Source organism: Leopardus geoffroyi, chromosome A2, assembly GCF_018350155.1.
Source record: "Leopardus geoffroyi isolate Oge1 chromosome A2, O.geoffroyi_Oge1_pat1.0, whole genome shotgun sequence".
Taxonomy (NCBI): Eukaryota; Metazoa; Chordata; class Mammalia; order Carnivora; family Felidae; genus Leopardus; species Leopardus geoffroyi.
The window spans coordinates 115514220-115536479 of record NC_059331.1 but is presented as its reverse complement, the minus strand read 5'-3'; the positions used below and the strand labels follow the sequence as shown (position 1 = coordinate 115536479).

The window sequence follows — 22260 nt, the reverse complement described above, 5'->3', positions numbered from 1 at the left end:
AGGAGGTAGGAGATGGAGATGATAGAAATCATATTCTTTCTTTTTTATTCACTGAGTTTCTACTTCCACTGTGATATACTGTGTTTCTCAAAGTTTGTGCCTTGATATTTCCACAAGAGAATTATAAATAGGTATTACTTTAGAAGTCTCCATGACTAAAAATTTTGAGGGGAAATAGGGGATTTAATCATGAAACACAATTCTTGACTACAGGCATTCTCTGTGCCTTTAATATATTTTGGGGCTTTTTAAGAAGGTGCCACATTTTTTTAATCTTTTTTTTTAACATTTTTTTATTTTTTGAGAGACAGAGAGAGACAGAGCATGAGTGGGGGAGGGGCAGAGAGAGAGGGAGACACAGAATCAGAAGCAGGCTCCAGGCTCTGAGCTGTCAACACAGAGTCCGACGCGGGTCTCGAACCCACAAACCGCGAGATCATGACCTGAGCCAAAGTCGACACTTATCTGACTGAGCCACCCAGGTGCCCCAAAAGGTGCTGCATTGTTTGCATGATGTCCCAAACTTATTTGACCGTAACCCCCTCCCACCTTTACCCCCACAGGACATATAGTGTTAGGGTTCCATGGCACATACTTCAGGAAAGGCTGGTCCAAACTATTTTTGGTTTCAAAAGTTTTTTTCATTCCTCCCTCCATATCAAAGCTCTCTAGTGCTGAAAAGCCCCACAACTGCAAACTTCCCACCTCCCTGCCAATCTTCTACACCTTCAACACATCTGGTTTCCAGAACCCACAGACATGTCTGGTTAAATTTGAAATATCTGTAACAGACATTTCACTTCTCAGATTCTTTCCTTCCTGGATGATATAGTGGCCTTGATCCACAGTGACAAGGGGAGGAGGGAAGAAAACATAGGGAGGAAGGTTACAACCAGGAAGGGAAAAATGTATATTTCAGTATATAAGTGAAACTTGGCATGGTTCTTCTGAAAAACTGCCAACTCCCGACTGAAATCAAAATGTATAAAAATTAAAGTCATGAATCGTGTTTATCCTGGATGCAAAATGAAAGGGAAAACTTGGAAACTGCCTGCTTTATCTTGACATGTTTCAAAGCCAAGTCCGATAATTCTTGTCAGAGGAGGTGTGGAGAGGGAAGAAATGGTCTTTGGAACTTGGATCGTTTAATTTGGCATTCATGTTAGCGAAATAACTTAATCATTTCAAAACCTGGATTTCTGCTGTGTGAAGTGTATAGCTGCATATTGTTGTGAGTTGCTGCACTAATGAAGCCCAGTTGGGAAACAATAGTGTCGGTAATTAAAAAAAAAAAAAAAAAACCCAAAAGGAAACCTATTAACTCTGGACACCTGTCCCTCTTCCAAGTAAATACATCCATCAGATCTCTGGAAATCAGAAAAAGAGTAATAGTTAGCATCAAGTCTGGGAGAGGGGGACTTGTGGAATTCTATAATCCATAGCTTCCTTTTCAAAGAGAAAGGTTTTGCATGAGCAAGGATCCTGGTAGGAAACTGAATTCCCCATTCAAAATTGTTTATTGGAAGAGGTTTTAGTAAAGGGACTATTTACAGAGATGAGGGAATGGTTAAGGGAGCCAGCAAGGATGTTGAAATACCCAGGAATTAGCAACAGTGGGAAGCTATAACCATTAGTCGGCCTGAGGGGGCAAGGAAAACAAAGGTGTTACCAGTTCGAGGAGGGACCACCCCATAGAAGCTGGACTGGTAAATGCAGGAACCAAAACAAAAAGGAGGCATGAAATCTCTCTCTCTCTCTCTCTCTCTCTCTCTCTCTCTCTCTCTCTCTATCTCTTTCTCTCTCTCTTTTTCTCTCTGTTCTTTCTCTCTTTCAGCCCTCAGTTCTCCTGCAGGTATCTTCCACTGTCCAAACTCAGAAAGAAATAGAACCAGAGAACAAGAGAGTCCAGGAGATGTGGTGTGAATAGCGAGACCACTCGGACACCATGGAAAGAAAGACTCTGGGGAGGAAATGGAGAATAACAGGCCTCTTTTACCACACTTGTAACCTCTGGGTAAAAACTTTGAGCGAGACCGCAATATGTCAATAAAGAGGAAATTTTACTTTTGGATCAGAGTCCAACCCCCTCATTTTATAGATGAGAAAACTGAGATCCACAAAGCTTAGTCAAAGTCACACATCTTATGAGATTAATGTAAGGTTTCAGCCCAGTCCTGACTTCTAGCTTTGCAAGGGGTCTTTTCCACTCTCCCACTCTCATATTTCAGACCCTCTGTGTCTACTCATTATTTTACTTCTGCCTCAAATTTCAGTTCTCAGATCTCTTGTGTCTTTTAGGGAAGGAAAAATAGAGATGAAGCTTTCTTCTCCAGGCAGACATATGCCGCAAACACCGGGCTATTCATCTGAATAAGGTGCACAATGCACAGAAATGAAAATGTGCTTTTGTTAATGCGGACGGAGCTACATCTCTTTGGACAAGCTGGATGGATAAGCAAAAACTGGCTCACCAGGAGAGGTCAACTGGATCCTTTCAAATGCACCACAGGTGTGTTGTGTGACAATCTGGACGGTTAATTAATGTGGTCAAAATGCTGCATCTATTATTAGGTTAGGTGGCGGCTTTGTCCTCCCAAGGAATGCAAGAGACTTTAAGTTTCAGTATTTTAGGGTCTGCCTTAGAGAAAATTGGGAAATGGTTGATCTTTGCCTTAAGTCTCCTGATATCCATTCCTTCCAAGGTTCCTTTCTTCCCTGTCATGGAGAGCTAGTTCCCGGCTTACCCAGGAGCTGGTCTTCTCCCCTCCCCCACACACGTTGAGTATGACTTCCTTGAACGTGGCCCAGCCTTTCAGCCTTTCAGACTGTCCTTGGCCCTTTGCTCAGTCAAAGCCCATCTGTCCTTTAGGGTTTCTCTCTCAGGAGATTTCAACAGGAGATCTGCTAAAAAAAAAACAAAACAAAAAAAAAACAAACCTGTGTCTAACTGTCCAAAGTTGTTACTTAGTGTGTTAATGTGTTACCCTTCCCAAATACTCTCCCCACTTTCTCATTCCTGGCTACTGCCTCTCCATTTACAGATTCTCTACATTTAGATAGAGCCCATGAAGGGGTATCTGAGACTCCAGGCAACCTGTGACAGAGGCAGCAGAGGGAAGATCATCTAGCCACCACCTCTTGGTTGAGATGCAGCGAATGGTAATTTGCAGCCTCTTTAATGTTTACTTATTTTTGAGAGAGACAGAGACAGAATGCGAGTGGGTTAGGGGCAGAGAGAGGGAGACACAGTATCTGAAGCAGGCTCCAGGCTCCGAGCTGTCAGCACAGAGTCCGATGCGGTACTTGAACTCACGAGCTGTGAGATCATGACCTGAGCCGAAGTCGGTCGCTCAACCGACTGAGCCACCGAGGCGCCCCTGAAGCCTCTTTATAAAGCAAAAATAGCTTCTCATTGACTCCTGTTGCCAGCAATGGAAAAACAAACCTCTGCCAGGTAGAGTTGGAGGTCAAGTAAACTCTTCTTTGGCCATCTAAGAAACATCATGTTACTGGAGGTTCACATACATTTTTCAGAGAACCTGTTGTGTCTCAGGACTTTCTGAGAGATTTTTATTTCACAGTGACCAAACACCTGTCAAAGTTCACTATTTCCTTGCTTATAAGAACTAATATTATCTGTACCAGCATTAATCATCATCATATTTTATGGCTGATGGTTAAATTAGTTGGAGAAACTGCCATCACCTATTTTAAGCTATAAAATTTGAAAGCTCAGCTGTTTTTCACTCTTTGTACTTAACCTCTTTCCCACCCCTCTGCCCTAGCCTCTCTTGGCACATCCTTCTCCCAGAAAGTGTTATCTCAATAATGTTAGTGATAATATACTGGAGCTGAACAGCAGGACTGACCAGAAATTACCTAGTCCAGAATTTCTCACTGCTACCTTCAGGCCATGTACATGTAGGTAACTAACACATGCAGTTTTTGGTTTACAGTAGGGAGTTAATAACTGATTATTGATCTTGCAACTGGTAGACAAGTAGGTCCTGGAGGTCTGATGCACAGTATAGTGAATACAGACAACAATGTTGTATTATAATCATCAAACTTGCTAAGAGTCTAGATTGTAATTATTCTAATCACAAACAAGAAATGATAAGTATGTGACATGATGGAGGTGCTATTATAGCTACAATGGTCATCATATTACAATATGTAAATACATCAAATCAACATGGTGTACGTCATAATTTACATGACGTTATATGTCAAATATATTTCAATTTAAAAAAGGTTGTTGATTATGAATCAAAATGTGGCTGAGCAGTGATCTGCAATGAAACAGATATGCAGAAATGCTTTAAAATTGCAGAGCATGGAAAGGTCTGCATTAGTCACGGGGAAATGCAAATTAAAACCACAGTGAGATGCCTTTACATGCCCACCAGGATGGCTAGAATTTAAATGACTCGTAATGCAGATATTGACAAGGATGTGGAGCAACCAGAACTCTTATATTTCACTGACAGGTGTGCAAATGATACCATTACTTGAAACTTGTTTGGCAGCATGCAAAGAACAGTGTGTGCTGGCCTTACACTCAATAATTCCACTCTTGAATGTATACCACAAAAGTGCACATACATGTATTCTGAGAGTCATGTACAAGACTGCTCCCAGAAGCATTATTCGTAATTAATTGCCCTCCTCTGAAAACAACCCAAATGTCATCAGTTGTAGAACTGTCAGATACCTTGTAGCATGTTCATATTTTAGAATATCATACTGTAATGAAAAGAATACAATTACAATAAGAAATATGGATGGACTCAACAAACATAATATGCAGAGAAAAAAGTCAGGCTCAAAATCTATGTTCTGTATTACTCCACGTATATAAAATGTAGTAGGCATAGGTACATTAAAGCAATAGGAGTCAAAACTGAGGTTGCCTTTGGAAAAGAGGAAGGGAGTGGTAATTGGAAACAGGCCCAATGGAGCTCCTGGATTGTTGCCAATATTCTTTGTCTTGTGCAATGGTTGCAGTGTTCACCTGTAACAATCTGCTGATATAATCATATTTTTGCTTTATCTATTTTTCTACATGTACTGCTATGCTTCAGTTAAAAAAAAAAAAAAATAGAGGTTCCTGGGTGGCTCAGGCAGTTGAGCGTCCACTCTTGATTTTGGCTCTGGTCATAATCCCAGGGTTGTGGGATCAAGCCCCGTGCTGAACATACTTAAGATTCTCTCTCTGTCCCTCTGTTCCTTTCTGCTGCTCATGCTCTTTCTCTCTCTCTTAAATATAAATAAATGAGTAAATAAAATAAAATAAAATAAAATAAAATAAAATAAAATAAAATATAATTGCAGAGCTGGAGGACTGATCCAAGTTAATACAGCCTGCTGCTTCTTGGCCTTTTTAGCATATCTTATTTCCTTCAGTAGACCCTCTGTTTTCAGCTCCTGATAGTGTCAGGAGCCCATGGTCTGCAGAATGAGAGACTCCTAGATACTGTCCCAGGCTCAGATATCTACATCCTGCCCTCTGCCCTCCCCATTATCTTTCCTAAAACCCTGCATTTTCTTAGGGACATGATCAAGTAGTCTCTGCTAATTTTCTTTTTTTTTTTTTTTTTTAATTTTTTTTTTCAACGTTTATTTATTTTTGGGACAGAGAGAGACAGAGCATGAACGGGGGAGGGGCAGAGAGAGAGGGAGACACAGAATCGGAAACAGGCTCCAGGCTCTGAGCCATCAGCCCAGAGCCCGATGCGGGGCTCGAACTCACAGACAGCGAGATCGTGACCTGGCTGAAGTCGGACGCTTAACCGACTGCGCCACCCAGGCGCCCCAGTCTCTGCTAATTTTCTGATGACGATAACGACTTTTCTTCCTGGGGAAATTCAAATTTGAAAAAAATCCTTAAGAGTGACTTTAGGGATTAGTACCATGGTTCAGCCCATAGAAGTAATCATATGGTTCAGCCCATAGAAGTAGAGGTTTTTTGGGAGGTGACACCCTCTAAATGACCCAGGGTAAATGGGCCTGGACACACACCCCAAGCCTGTGTTTAGGACTTGCCTCAGGTAAGCAGAGAAGTCCAGACACGGTGTTCCTTTCCTGGGTTCTGCTGGCACAACAGGTATCGAGAAGGACCAGCTTGATGGTGGGCTGGGTCACTTCAACATGGTGGTGGAGGAAACAGGTGCTGGGCTTGTCTTTACTGAACAGCAGTGATGATGTTGAATTCGCTCACTGGCATTTTTTTCTTTTTGGCATAAATATCAGGGCGTGGTGATGATGACTAAGTAGATGAGAACAAAATTGAAAAATGGAAGTATTACTCATACATTGGACTCTCTGAACCCAGGAGTTACAGACCAGAGTGAATGGGCTGGCAGAATTCTGGGGGGATGTGCTTCTTCCTGCCATTCCTTTTTGTTCCTCTCCTTGCAGCTGGGCTTCAAGGTCCCAGGCTTATTTACCCTTCAACCAGTACTTGAGCTTGTTGAATTGCTTCAGGGGTACCACTTGGCAAGAAAACCAAGAAAGTATGTGGCCCAAGAGCCGTTTCTGTTCTCTGGGTGAGAGGTTAACACATGGGAAACAATTTTGGGAGGATTCAAGGTGATACGCAGTGAAATGTTACACTGAATACTACTGAAGTACTTTGCATCCAATGAATGCAGTGAGCGGTCAGAAAGGGAAGAAATCATGTTTCCATTTGGCCTATGGAACCTGAAAATGATTCATAAACCAAACCTAGACTGTGGAGAAAAATTGCCAATTCTTCATGTTCTCCTTTTACCTGTGTTTCTGAAGTTCCTCCTTGGGCCCAGCAATTTCACTATTGTAGGAGAGGCAGAAATGACAAAACACAGTTCCTCTTCCCCTGGAGTGGGGGTGGGAGCAAAGGGAGAGTGTCACTGTTTATCACAGTCATCTATAGATTTTTTTTCTGTGTTTTCTGTTCTCTGGGTCTCCCTTTGGAAGAGAAAAATCTACATACAGGTTTGTGCTCTTATACTAAATACTAGTGAGGTCTTTTGCTTGTCAACGGTAATAAGATCTTCTCTGTGGAATTTATGACAGCACTTTAAAGAATTTTGAATAATGCATTGGATACAAGTAACAGGAAGAATGTTTCACTGAGGTTCACTTGGGCAGAATTAACAATAAGCTGTGTACAGTGTGTTGCCTATTCATCTTAACAAATAATGTGCACTTCTTTTTTTGGTTATAGAGCTCTATCTGCTTTATTGTAGAATATTTGGTAAATCAAAAACATATATGAAGAAGAAAATGAAATCCACCCATGACTTCTTCAAGCTTACGTGTTGTTGATATATCCTCCTGGCATGAACATGTGATTCATGCTGTGGTCATGTAATATGTGCAGTTTGTACCATGTTTTTCATCTTTTTCCCATGTCATAAAATATTTTTACGACAATATAATTGATAAAAGCTATATAACAAGAATCTCCCAACAATAATTCTTCTAGAAGACATTGGTGAATAAAATGTCTTAGGAGATACATGTGGACATTTTACATTTCCAATCACTTGAGTGTAGTAACTACTCATTAGGTTTTCCATCCTTACTACCTCTATGGCTTTCTCATAAATATGAGCCAGATTGGCTCCACTAGTAAGAGATAAGAGAAAGACTTTTCCCCCTTAAAACATCTGTTATAAAGATATTGAAATTTTAATTTATGAATCTTTAAAAAAATTTTTTTTATTTTAGAGAGACAGAAGGAGAGAGAGCACGAGTAGGGGAGAGGGGCAGAGGGAGAGAGAATGAGAGGAAGAGAGAGAGAGAGGAAGAGAGAGAGAGAGAAAGAGAGAGAGAGAGAGAGAGAGAGAGAGAGAGAGTATCCCAAGCTGGCTCCATGCTCACTGCAGAGCATGATGCGGGGCTCGATCCCATGGCCCTGGGATCATGACCTGAGCTGAAATCAAGAGTCAGACACTCAACTGACTGAGCCACCCAGGCACCTCTATGAATCTTTTTTTAAGATGTGAAGAATGTTTTTTCTTCCCCTCTTAGATGTTATTTCTAGAAAAATTCATAATCAACCTTGAAGGATAAAGTTCTCTTTGCAAAATACAATTGATCCAGCTTCTTTTGCTTGGTCCACAATTCTGGGAGTCTACTGGTCTATACAGGAGTGAAAGGTACAACAATTTTCTTAGAATACCTTAAATGATGCAGATGGGAATCTTATAGGACTCTGGGAACAGCTGGGACCTCACAGATGTTGAACACAGGTGAGAATTGGTGTGATTCAGTGCAGCTGTAGGAATGGGTTATCTCATTTTTCCCTCGACAGCAGGATTTCATTGATCTCTATCTTTATGCAGTGACTCATTCTGCTCTGTCTCTACTTCTACGGTTCCTTTGTTACCAATTACTTCATTCTCTACTTTATATGTCTCTTTTCTGCCTAATGGCTTCAGTTTACTCATAACTTGCCCTTCTCAGGGCTTCTTGGGCTGTCTTTCCCAATACATGATTGATTTTGTCTTCACATTCCAGTTCAAATTCTTGAAAGAGAATGGGTGTAGTTAGTCATTGCCATCCTTGTTTGGCTAGAGTGTTCACATCAGGTCACATTTTAGGCCTGGCTGCCTCAGGTTATATGTTTCTATGAAGGGGGTTGTCTGATATAGATCATGCCTCAGCCTGCTGCCTCACCTGGGGACACTGGCTGGAGTAAAACTCTTAAAGGGTAATCTGAATCTGGCACAGCAGCACACAATGACCTCTTAGGCCCATTCTTTTTGTTTTGGGTTTAAAGACAAAAATTTTAATATACCACTAAAGTAACATTTTTCATGCTTTTTTTTTTTTTTTTTTTTTTCCGAAGACAAAATTCTCCTAACTCTTTCATTTAATATAGTCATGTTAGGGGCACCTGGGTGGCTCAGTCGGTTGAGCGTCTGACTTCTGCTCAGGTCATGATCTCACAGTCTGTGGGTTCAAGCCCCGTGACTGGCTCTGTGCTGACAGTTTGGAGTCTGGAGCCTGCTTCTGATTCTGCGTGTGTGTCTCTCTCTCTCTCTCTCTCTCTCTGCCCCTCCCCCACTCATGCTCGATCTCTCTCTCTCTCTCTCTCTGTCAAAAATAAACACTAAAAAAAATTAAAAAAATAAAATAGTCATGTTACATAGAAACAATAAGTAGATTTGCGTGGTTGCCAAGGGCTAGAGGTTGGAGGGAAATGGGGAGATGTTGGTAAAAAGGTACAAATTCCCAGTTGTAAGATGAATAAGTTTTGGGGATATAATATACAGCATGGTGAGTACAGTTAACAATACTGAGCTATATTCTTGAAAGTTGCTGAGAGAATAGATTTCAGGTGTTTTCACCACAAGAAAAGAAAAAAAAAAAGGTAACCCTGTGAGGTGAAGGATGTGTTAACTAATCTTATTGTGGTAATCATTTCACAATATATATGTATATTAAATCATCATGTAGTACATCTTGAACATATACAATCTTATATGTCAATTATATATCAATAAAGCTGGAAAAAAATAGTCATGTTACCTCGCTATTTTTCAGCGGACTCTAATAGAAATATATTTGAGCTAAATATTTCTTAAAGTTCCTAAATTTTAATATTATGGAGAAAATGTTCATGCTCTATAATGTTCAACTGGCATTTTAATAAGCTTATTTACTTATTAAAGAAAGTAAATGCATTTTAATAGTTAATATAGAATTGTGCCTACAGATATCAGAGAATAGCAAAGATGGGTAGGGAAGGTCTGGAATATGCTGACTTTCGTAAAGTAGGTTAACAACATTTCCCTTTTGAAACAGAATGTTCTCAGGCATTTTCCTGGCCCTTGGCTGCTAAAATATAAATGGTTATGTGTAATGGTTAACTGCAGACTGTTATTGTTGGAAATTATTTTTATATGCACAAATTATGATGGAGAGTGAATTGCAAACATAAATTTGTTTTTGGTTTTATTCTGATTTAGAAGGATGACTTAAATTGCCTTCTATATCATCTTACCACTGTAAAACGGGAAGTGAAGTCAGGCAAAGAACTGCTTCCTGTCTTCTTGCAGAGAGGAAACAAATATATAAATATGCATAGGTAGCCTTCAGTCTTTCTCTCTACTCAGTCTATCCCATGTACAGTCTTGATTTAGCATTAGTAAAATATAATGTCGTTCCCCTATTCTCAACTCTGGCTGTATGTTAGAATCACTTGGAAAGCTTTTAAAAGAAAACCTATTTCTAGGCCACACTCCCCAATTTTTTTATTTATTTGGTGTGGGTGCAGTTTGGGCATTGATGCTTTTGAGAGGCATCCTAAGTAATTCTAAGGAGCAGATAGGAAGCCACTAGGCAAAAAGACAGAGTGTGAACATTTGCATTTGCCTTCAAGACAAATTTTCTATCCCCAGTTTAACTTATCAGGCAGTGGCCAGCTCAACTAGCCTCCCATACCCTCTGTACAGTGCTTGTGTTTCCCCCTCTTCTATTTCTTTTTCAGGGATTCCAAGAGTTTTCTTCTCACGCAGTTTTTTCTGATTCAAATTCCTGCCCGTTTTTCAAGACGCTGGCTCAGTTTTTACCTCCTCCATGAAGCCTTCCCTGACTGCCCTTGTTTAAAGGGCTTGCTCCCTCTTCTGAACTCACACAGCAATTCTTGCTTAGAAAATCATCTAAACAATGAAGCAGTCATGTACTGCTTTGTGTCATCTCTTCTATTGTGTTAAATACCTTAATCTCACTTTTCACCTGTTTGTTATCCAGCTACCTACACTGTAAGCTTCTAGCATTACTTTGTATCTTTGACAAGCTGAGTGCCTTGCACAGTGTAGGAAGTCAATAAATATTCTCCCCTCCCTTCCATCCTCACTTCTGCAGGTATGGTTCAGGTCTTCATTTCTCCTGGAGTTTTGCTCTGGTCCTACTGTGCCTTCCTGATGCCAGAGTCTTTGGCTTTTTTAAGTCAGGCCAATGCATCAGTGGATCACATGGCTAGTGTCCAGTAAGACTAATTGTATCTTGTACTCTGCTCATTCTTGCTTTCTTCCTATTTTATGAGCTAAGTGACCCTTTGGCTTTCTACATCCCCCCCCTTCTGTTCCCTCACTCTTTTACTCCCTATCCTGCCAGGATTTGATGACAAAACTCAATTTCTCAGGTTTTGACCTCTTGTGCTAAGATGTCAGAGTATAACATACTTTCTGGGGCTTCTTGTCCCTATTCCTTTGGGCAAACACTTCCCCTGCCAGGCTCTGGCCCAGCTGACCTAAATTATTTTGTCAGTACCCTTGTCTGATCTGTCAAGATTCCCCTCAAAGAGAACACTCTCTATACTGTCTTTAGATTCTCATTCTTTAAAAGAAAACTGATTGAGTTGTCTACATGATTAAAAACTTCTGTTGGTCCCTTATTGCCTGCAGAATAAAGTTTAAACCTGAGATGTCCACAATGGGAGTAATTAAGACTCAATAAAAAAGTGAGTTCCTGATGTGAGAACGATCTGGCTGTGGTATCTGTCACCCCATTGATTGCCAAGGTTGATTTGGCTGATCTGTCTGGCCAGGTGGGTATCCATTTTCTCCCTCACCATTCTACGTGTTCTCTCCTAAAGCTGAACATAGCTCCAAGAAGACAACTTGTCCTGATAGAGGGCCATTCTTCAGGTAGCTGAGCTCCCCTGATAGGTCCTATAAACAAGCTCTCCAGGTCCATTTGTAGGAGAAGGTAGACTAATAAAGCTTCCAAGACTCCAGACACATCCAAATGAGGTGCTGCAGGTGGCAGTCTGCCTTTATTAAAAAAAAAAAAAAGAGTTCTTCAGCTATGCCATATAAGTGGCTAGTGGCTATTGCACTGGACAACAAAAATACAGAGCATTTCCATCATTGCAGAAAGTTCTGTTGAACAGTGCTCTTCTAAATACCTTAATGTAGCTCATGAGGCCATTTATAATCTCATCTCAATCTTTTGCTCTAAATTTTTGGCTGCTACTCACTTTCAGTCCCACCGACTTTCTCAGTGGGTGCCCTTTTACAACTCCATGCCTTTGACAATGCTGTTTCCCTTTTACTGAAATCCTCTTTGACTTTCTTCTCTGGCAAATTCCTATTTACCTTTTAAGATCCAGCTCAAACATTACCTTCCTTGTGAAGTTCCCTGACATTCCTAAACACGATGATTTCTTCCTCTGTTTCCCTTGCTCATTGAACCTAGCTCTATTGCCCTTATTACTGTATTTTGTTATTTGCTTATAAAGTCAGCTATGTTCTTGGAAGGGGGATGCTGACTGTTCTAGAGATCTGCTCTAATGGTTATCTAAAATTGTTTGCTTGATGCCTGTTTGAAATCATGTATTTTCTTATTTATGTGCTTGGCATGTTTGAAAGGATCATTTAGTGCTTTAGAAGTCCTTCCCCTTTCTGGTGTAAACTTAGAATGACTTCTTGTCTTCCAGACTGAAGTCCATTTCTCTTCTAATTAGTTCTGACTGGACTTGAGAGGGATGTGATAGGAGGAATTGACAAAGTCCGAAACAGAGGGACTGTATGTAGGAGCTGGTTCAGATGTGCTCAGGTTCCAGTGGCCACACAAAATAGTATGTGTTTGGGAAAGAGTAGGGAGGGAATACGGAGAAAATAAAAACAGCCCATGGAAAGAAGTTGGGGATTTGTGTTTGACTTTTTCCAGGCCAAGGCCAAAAGCAATTAAGATGGGAAGAATTTTTATGACCATTTTGCAAAAACGTACATATTTTTCCCTCCTGGTATTTGATGAGATTTTAATAAATTCTTGTGACTCGAATTACTGGGAAGTAAATGCTTCTGACCAAGAAATTAAAGTATCAGTTAGTTTATCTTCTGCGATCATGGTTAACATCACTCTGAAAGGCTTATTTTCTTCTGAGAGGGCTATAAATCCTTTTGGCTCCGATCTGAGAGACCTTCGCCGATCACTGTAATCTAGCCGTGCCGCAAATCGTACAGTCAATCATCTTCCCCTTGGCGCCCCGATCACGCCCATTGATTAGACCACGCCTACCTAACAGTCTCCCTCCCTCCCACCTTGTGGCTCCGCCCCAGGCCTAGCAGAGGAAGATTCTTATTGGTGAAGAAGTTGTCCTGGTTCCGCCCCAGGGCACGGCGATAGGCCGAGCCGGAGTGGGGCGGTGGTGGTTGGCTGCCTGGGGACGGGTCGGTAGCCGTGCCTGTCAGAGTGGCTGGCGGCAGTGGCGGCTCTCCGGGCTGGGTTGTCAGTCAGTGAGCAGAGGGGGAAGATGGCTCGCTGGGACCCGTTCTGTTAGGAAGAAGGGGGGGCAGGTGGTGCTTCTACTCCGGAGAAAGCAGAGCAGCCGCCGTCGTTGTCGCTGGGAGTCAAACAAGCCGAGGTTCTGGAGGTGGAGCTCGGGAAGCCGCTCTGGTGAGTACGACCCAGCGACCCACGCCGGGCCCCCAGGGCAGCCGGCGACCGATAACTTTTTTGTCAGGGAGGAGCCGGGGCGAGGTGGCGGCGGGGAGGGGACCGGGACTTTGTCCCCGGGGCGGCGCCTTCGTTGGGGGTAACGGCTCCCTCGCGAGGCGCCGCGGGTGGGCGCGAGAAGGCGCTGGGCTCTAGGGGCGTTCAAGGGGCCGGAGCAGCGGGGTCGGGTGAGTGGGCTGCGGCCGGCGGCTGCTCGCCCAGAAGTTGGGCGCAGCCCGTGTGCTGCCTGGGCGGCGGCAGCTTTGTGCGCGTGGACTCGGGTCTTTCTCTTTCCCAGCAAGGAGCAGCCCAGACTCCGGGCGTGCCCAGGGGGCAGCCGCCTGGGCGGGACCCGCCGCCCCTCTGCGGGGAGCCCCCCACCCCCACCCAGCCGCAGCTGATGCTCGGGCCTGGCCTCTCCCACTCCCGGGAGGCTACAGCTGTACGTCCAGTCTAGTGGCTAAAATGGTCACCGTCAACTCTCCCCCCCCCCCCCCCCCATCTTTAAAAGCAGCGTTCGCCCTGGTCTTCGGTGTCCCCCGCAGGGCAGTGAGATTCAGAAAGCAGCCACGATTCCTTCCTTGGTTATTACACTGGAGATCCCCTCTTCAGCACTTGCTCCCTTCTTTCTAGGAGTTATTCCGCTCCCGAGGCTGCTTTTAACGTGCTCGAGAATCGTCGGGGTTTTGTCTGAAAATGGTTGCATTGGAAGACCCCAAGTTTGCACGCTTCAGCAAAACTGCGTATCCGCCCTTGAGCGTGCACAGTTGTGCTCTTGTGCCCTCCAAGTTCAGGCATTCCTGAAAGATTTTAATTTTGCCCTAGTGGTTTCGTGCTGCACTGGATCGGGTCTCTGATAAATACGCTGTCACACACCCCGCAGCGGCTCCGCTCTTCAGGCAGGGGGAGTTTGTTCCACAGGCAGCTACTGATTTCAGAGACCACACGACAGGCAGTAGGACCAAGCTGTCCTTTTGCAAATTGTGTGTCCTTTGGGTGACACAGTAGTTTTTGGAGCCGATATGCCACCCCTTTGGTTCATGTAACACTTGACAGTTTGAAATTTTCGGCATTTAAAATCTTATTTGCATAAAGTCATGAGGATCGGTGTAACCTTGAGTCAGTGTGATAGACCCGGGAGGGTTGTTTTCCATAAGAACATTTTCCTAAAATCGACAGACTACCCCTCCCCTCCAGTTTCTAAGCATCTTTTCTTTGGGTTAATACATTTTTAAGGTTTACGAGATGAATGTTGGTTCCAAACACCATTTTTTTGAAGTACAGGGAAAGGCAAGAAAGAAAAAAAAAAAAAAAAAAAAAAAAAAAGGATCTGCTGGGCCAATAGTAGCTTTAAAGTCAGTTATTCAAATAATTCATTTAAATAAAGTGGCTCAGGAGAAAACCATCACATATTTAGATTAAAAATATTCTGGATTTGGCTTATTTTATCCCCTTTTGATTTACTACAGTTATTACCATAGAGGGATTATAAAACCTTTTAGTTATCGACATTAATAGCACCTGGATATAGACACCCAGATAAGGTGTTGGTTGGGTCAGTATGTTATTCCTGCTATGCTTTCTTTCTTTGTTGTGTTTCTATTTTATGAAATCTGCTCTTGATTGCATTTCTCAGAGTGGTGTCGTTTTGACAGAGTTTAAACATGTCTTAAAGTCAACTGTTTTATTCAGGATCCTGTGGCATGATATTTATTTTATAATGAAAATGTAAAAACTTTGAAAAATGTTAATATCAGTACCCTTTTGGGGGTATCATATTTACATTTTGTAAATAACTGAAATTATGCCAAACATAAATTTGTTTTGCACTGCCCCAGGCTGAATAGGTTCTATGGCAGAAATGAATGGCATAACTCTTGTCATCAAGGAAAATACTGTCTGATGTACAAGACAGATAAGTAACAATTATAATACAATGTGATAAATGTGAATAGAGATATGCCTAGTGTAGGAATGTAGCAGAGTAGGAGATGGCTAACTCAGCTTGGATGTAGGTAGAATCAGGAGCACACAGTACAGTTTGGAGATCTGATATGATTTAGCCAAGTGCAGGAGGTCACTAACTTTCCAAGAGAAGAATATGATAAGTGAGAAGGCAAGGAGGCATGAGAAACTATGGCAATTTAGAGAAGTCATTGTCAATGACAAGTCCGAAGTCAATAACATTGACATTAACATGACCTGAATGCTGGGGTTAGATAAGGAAATGGTGGAAGATGAAAATAGTGAGGGTGGTAGAACTCCAGATCAGGGCATTGTATCCTTGGCTATGGGGTTTGGATTGGCGGTGATGAGTAAGAAGCCATTTAATGAATTTTTGTTTTAGATCCTCATTCTAGTAGAGTGTAGTAGAATCTGACAGGTACTGTTACCTTTGGGAAGAAAGAAGGAAGAATCAGGACCCTGAGGATTTGACTTGGTTCTAGTGATTGGAAGTGAGGGAAGGTGGAGGGAAGATGATAATTTCTATTTTGGGTTTTCTGAATCTGAGGAAGCTGTGGAGGATTCAGGTGAAGATGTCATTAGATGTTTGGATCCATGGATGTGGAACTTATAAAAAAAAATCAGGATTGCAGGGCAGATCGGCGGTTGAATTGAAGCCGTATTGATTTGGTGATATTGAAATGATTCAGGGAAAGGTTTAGTGTGGTAAAAGCAGCGGCTAGAGGACAGTCTGTTAAAAAGCAGAAATGGGTAGAAGAATAGTGTGAAAGAGATAGAAGAGTGCTAGTTAGAAAGGTAGGAGGAACATCAGGAGAGATGCTAAGGATGGAGAGAATTTCAAATAGAGGGGAATGGGTCAACAAGTTTGAATGTTGTAAAGAGGTGTCAAGGAAGGAGAGGATTCCAGGGACCTAAGGATCAGGATTCCATAGGTGGCTTGAACAGGTACAGTTTTAACTGAGTAGGGTTCAGAAACCAGTCTTTGGAAGATTGAGAAAGAATGGGTGATGATGAAGTAGACATGCTTGAGTGAGGCATTTCAAGAAAACTGAAGAAGGGAGAGGATGATAGCTAAAGAGCAGTGGTTCCCATCCTTAGCTGCACATTTCCAACCATCTGGGGAGCTTTTAAGAATCTTGGTTTCCAGGGGAAAGCCCATACCAACTTGAGGTTGAGGTAGTACCCCAGGCATTAGTATTTATTTCAGCAGCTTTGTTGAAATTAATTGGCATTTAATAAACCACACATATTTAAAGTGTGCAATTTAATGTTTTCCATAGATTTACACTTGTAAAATCATCACCGCAGTCCGAATAATGAACATATCCATCACCTACAAAAAGTTTTCGTGTGTCCCTTTGTAATTTCTCCCTCTCATCCTCAGGAAACCACTGATCTACTTTCTGTTACTATAGATTAGTTGGACAGGTATTTTAAAGTTCCCTGGGTAATTCCAATGTTCAGGCAAGGTTGAAAACCACTGAAGAGGGATATAGGTTGAAGGAATGTTATGTTTATTTCTTTACATGCATAAATAAGGTGAGAAGTAAGAAGTAGGAAAGATGAGATATTTACTGGAATTGAGTCCCCAAGGAGATGGAAGTGGGTGAAATTCAGAGCTTTGACAAATAAGAAAGGAAGACAATTTGGAAGCAACAAAGAATCTGATGTTAAAGACAGCACATTTCTTTGTTATCAGCATCCAAGTTGTCATCGTGTAGTATCAAGACTGATTTTCTAAAGTATTCAAACAAAGTTAGCATATTAATATTGCGAAAATGGATGCCGCTCAGGAAATCTCCCTATATGGAGCCTGGGACCCCTGGCACCACCATGTAATGCTTTGTCATTTTTTGGAGGGGAGCAGATGGAACTAACAGTTTGACTATTGCTTGTTACTGAGAGCCAAGTACTGCCAGAGTCTTTTTGGCCCTGTTGGAGTTAAGCTGCATATCTGCACTGAGGAAAGAGAATATTTAACATTTGAAAATCTTCTGTTTAAAACATCTTTTTGCTCAGAAGAAATTCTGTTTGCTTGCCCTTTGGATATATGCCTTTTAAATACTTTGGAGGATGAAATCATTTCTATGTCTCCCAAATGAGACCAGGAAGAGTTGTGATTAGGGAGTTGTCAAAGGCCCATACTTACTATCCTGAGAAAGGTAATATTTATATCCCCACCCCCTCCTCTTTTTTTCTTTTCTTTTTCCTTTCTTTTATTTCCTTTCTTTCTTTCTTTCTTTCTTTCTTTCTTTCTTTCTTTCTTTCTTTCTTTCTAAACCTTCTAAATCTTTTCAGATTACCTTAAAAAAATTTTTTAAGGTTTTATTTATTTTTGAGATAGAGACAGAGCATGATTGAGGGAGGGGCAGTGAGAGAGGGAGACACAGAATCTGAAGCAGGCTCTAGGCTCTGAGCTGTCAGCACAGATCCCGACGTGGGGCTTGAACTCACAGACTGCAAGATCATGACCTGAACCCAAGTCAGATGCTTAACCAACTGAGCCACCCAGGCACCCCTTCAGATTGCCTTTAATTCAATTTATTAAGATCTCAAAAGAGCCCCAATGGAATTTCAAATTAATTTTTTTGAGATAGTTGTGATACCTTTACAATATTTTCATCATTTCTTCAAGTCATTTAAAAAAAAAAATTAGTATTATTTTTATTAGTAAACTCTACCCCAACGTAAGGCTTGAACTCGTGACTCCAGGACCAAGAGTCACATGTTCTACTAACTGAACCAGCCAGGTGCCCCCAGGTCATTTTTTAATGACTCAGTGTTTTATAGTTTTCCTGATGTGGTTCTGCCTATTTTTAAAGTAAATTTTTGGTATTTTAAAACATGTTGCTATTACGAATGGAATTTTTTTTCATTGTATTTTTTTTTTTTTTTAACATTTGTTTATTTTTGAGACAGAGAGAAAGAGAGCATGAACAGGGGAGGGTGAGAGAAAGAGGGTGACTCAGAATTTGAAGCAGGCTCCAGGCTCTGAGCTGTCAGCACAGAGCCCGACGTGAGGCTTGAACTCACAGACTGCGAGATCATGACTTGAGCTGAAGTCAGACGCTTAACCGACTGAGCCACCCAGGCGCCCCTCATTGTATTTTAATGAGGATTGCATATTCTCAGTGGAATATAGAAAAGTTGGTAATTTAGGTATACTGTTTTCTAACTGGTCATTTTATGAAATTCTTTTTTTTTTTTAAACCCCCAAATAGGGCTTGAACTCATGACCCTGAGAGCAAGACCTCAGCTGAGATCAAGAGTCAGATGCTGAACCAACTGACCCACCCAGGCACCCCCATTTATAAAATTCTTAATTTCATTTTTTTAAGTTTATTTGTTTTGAGAAAAAGAGAAAGCGTGTGTGCTTGTGCATGTAAACAGGAGAGGGGCAGAGAGAGAGAGAGAGAGAGAGAATCCCAAGCAGGCTCTGTGTTGTCAGTGAGAGAGGTAGAGAGAGAATCACAAGTAGGCTCCATGCTGTCAGTGTGGAGCCCAATGCAGGTCTTGATCTCATGACCTTGATATCATGACCTGAGCAGAAATCAAGAGTGGATGCTTAACCAACTGAATGAACACCCAGGTGCCCCTAAAATTCTTAATTTCTTATAGTTTTTATTGGATTTTGTGATACAGCAGTTAAAGCATTTGTAAATGATGGTAAATTTGCCTTCTTGCCAATATCTAATCCTTATTTTATTTTTGACATTGAATGTCTGGAGTGATGTTAAATTATATTAGTGAATAGTGAGCATCTTTGGCTCACTTCTCATTTGAGTGAGAATGCCTTTAGGGTTTCACAGTTGTGTATTCTTTCTGGCAACTTTTGTTTTTAGCATGTTAAGGAAATAATCTTCCTTAATTCCTTTTTGGAATTGAGATTTAATTGGAAAAGATATTAAATTTGATCACATACCCTTGTAATGTACACTGAGATGATCATATAGTTTTTCTTCTTTTACCTACTGGCTGATGAATTATATTAGAGGACTTCCTAGTAGATTTCACCAAACAATTGCTGGTAAAGGCAACTTGGTAATAGCATACCTCTTTAAAGTAGTGCTAGATTTGATTGCTATGTAAGATTGATCTTTAGTATTCTTCTTATATTACCTTATATATTACTAGCTTCGCAAAATAAAAAAAGAAAGAGAAACCTTCCATTTTTCTTTTATATCCTCTGGCAATTCATCTCTTCCTTAAGGTCAGAAATAGTTTAGCTATAAAAATGTCTAGGCCTTTTGGATTAAGTACAGTTTATGTACATGCACAATTTTGAGACATAAGTAGCATTGTCCTTACTCTACAGATTAACTGAGACTCAACGAGGTTTAAAATACTTGTTCAAGATCGACAACTAGTTAGTGGTAGAGAGTTTAAGTTGAATTCCTATCTGATGCCATAGATCATGTGTTTTAATCAGTACCCTAATTTTTTCTTAATCAGACTCTTCCCTTATTCTCTATTATTGAGAAGTTAATTTAATCACTTTATTTGAGTGTCTTCCTTTCCTGTTTTCCTTTCTGCCCAATTAGTCTCAGTTTTTGGTAACCCTATCATAATTATTACGGGTCACTCTATGTAATATCATATCTCCTGCTATTTTAATAAATACATCCAAGTGTGGTTATGATAGAAGATCCCAGAATTGAAATACAATAAATGTATAATGTACTTTATATAATTTACATTTTAATTTAATGCAGTTTCAAGATCAATTTGCATTCCTGAATCCTGTTTGTACCTTGTAAAGAATGTTAAGTGCAACACAGATAAAAGATCAAGGAATTTTGGAAAATAGTACTTTTCCACTGTAGTTTAAACATTTGTCATTGTTGAGGCTTGCATCAGAGTAGCCTTTTAGTAGTGAATGTTAAGTGATATTTGTTTGTGTGTGTTTTCCTGAACAAAGAGTCTTTGATTAGCTGATGAACATTAGTTGCTTTCTCATGTAAATGCTTAAGGATTCATTCAGTTATTTGTACTTGACTTAATGAAAACATTGTATATGAGTTCTTAAACTGTACTATGAAAGTTATTTGAGGCATCAGCTTTTGGAAGATTTGCATTTATTCTTTTATAGAATGATGTTTCGGCTTGGAAATTTAAAAGAATAATGTAAGCCTTAAAACTGCCTAAATTGGGCAAGCAATTACGAACTCTATTTTAATCTTTTGGAGCTTGCCTGGTTTTATTTGTTTGTTTTTTCCCTTTTGAATGTAAAGAGCATTTAACTAATTTAATTAGGGTATTAGTTCTAAGCAACATACACATACTGTACTCCCCTGCTTCTGCCCATGGGGGCATAGAAAGTTGCCAGTCTGACCTCTTTATACTTGCCAGGTATATACATTCCCTTTTCAACCTAAAGTTCAAGGTTCCTGCTGACTTGTTAATCCATAGATATTACTGTGGTGGATGGAGTGGCAACATAGCCCCCCAGGCAGTGCGCACTTTTGTAGTGGAAAAGCAGGGGAGACTATTTTGGGAATTATGAACCTTCAAGTGGGTCCTGATAAGGGAATAGAGAGGAAGGTGGCAGTGTTTTAGGAATCAGGAGGGGAGGGGAGAAGTGTCAAACTAAGAAAGGAAGTAGAAATGTGCATATGGAATGGACTATTCAAGAAGTACAGAAAATCAGAATGGTTATATGGGTGATAGAACCAGAAAATTGAGGTCAGTGAAGTCTTCTTAGAGTTTCAGAAAGGAATATGCGTGTGGCAAAGTTAAAGGGAAAGAATATTGAGAAAAAAATCAGTAGATTGTCATTTCTAAGGTGATGGAAAGTATACGATGAGAACCAAATACATACTGTAAAGGGGGTTAAGGAATAAATTGGTGGTGAAATAATTGGAGGCAGTAGCAGATGAGGCTACTAAATCAGAAAGTTAATCGGTGAAGAATAAGTAAGTATGGAAGTAGCTAGAGAGCATAAGAATCTAATGAAGCCTCCCTTCCATCACCCCTCTCCCCCCTTTTCAGAAACTGTAAGCTTCTGAGATGCATTCTCAATTGTCCAATTGATAAATATTTTGTTAGTGACAATTAGAGCTATTGTTATTGAACATCTATGGTGTGCTAGTGTATTATTTTTAATCCCTAAAACATTCCTGTGATATAGATGTAATCACTACTTCTCATGTTGGAGGAAATTGAGACTTAGAGAGTTTAAGTAATTTGCTGGAAATTGGGCATGAGTTTTTGGACTCTTTTTATTGCGCCATGTTGCTTTTTCTATTTGTTGAACTGTGTCAAAACACTAGAGGGGAAGGGTGTAAAAGGACTATAAGGTATGATAGTCTCCTAATAGAAAGGAGTGGAAGAGAAATTTTAGCTATGTTTGCTATAATTTGTATTAGCTATATTTTGTATTTAAAATATTAAACAATTTTTTTAATGTTTTATTTATTTTTGAGGCAGAGAGAGACAGAGCATGAGCAGGGGAGGGACAGAGAGAGGGGGAGACACAGAATCAGAAGCGGGCTCCAGGCTCTGAGCCGTCAGAACAGAGCCCGACTCGGGGCTCGAACTCACGGAGAGTGAGATCATGACCTGAGCTGAAGTCGGACGCTCAACCGACTGAGCCACCCACGCGCCCCTTAAAATATTTTATAAGGGGCGCCTGGGTGGCGCAGTCGGTTGAGCGTCCGACTTCAGCCAGGTCACGATCTCGCGGTCCGTGAGTTCGAGCCCCGCGTCGGGCTCTGGGCTGACGGCTCAGAGCCTGGAGCCCGTTTCTGATTCTGTGTCTCCCTCTCTCTCTGCCCCTCCCCCGTTCATGCTCTGTCTCTCTCTGTCCCAAAAATAAACAAACGTTGAAAAAAAAAAATTAAAAAAAAAAATTTTATAAAAGGA

General features: G+C 41.0%; 1 protein-coding gene across 2 annotated transcripts in view; it reads left to right on the top strand.

Annotated features, from left to right (window-relative positions):
* Positions 1 to 12999: 12999 nt before the first annotated feature.
* The window catches only part of FAM126A (family with sequence similarity 126 member A), a 108119-nt gene continuing 98858 nt past the window's right edge, over positions 13000 to 22260 (top strand). The window contains exon 1 of one of the 2 annotated variants that reach the window (XM_045495067.1): positions 13000 to 13395. The gene's annotated coding sequence lies outside the window, so the exon portion shown is untranslated. The remainder of the gene's footprint in view (positions 13396 to 22260) is intronic. The other variant, XM_045495065.1, reaches the window with a different exon arrangement.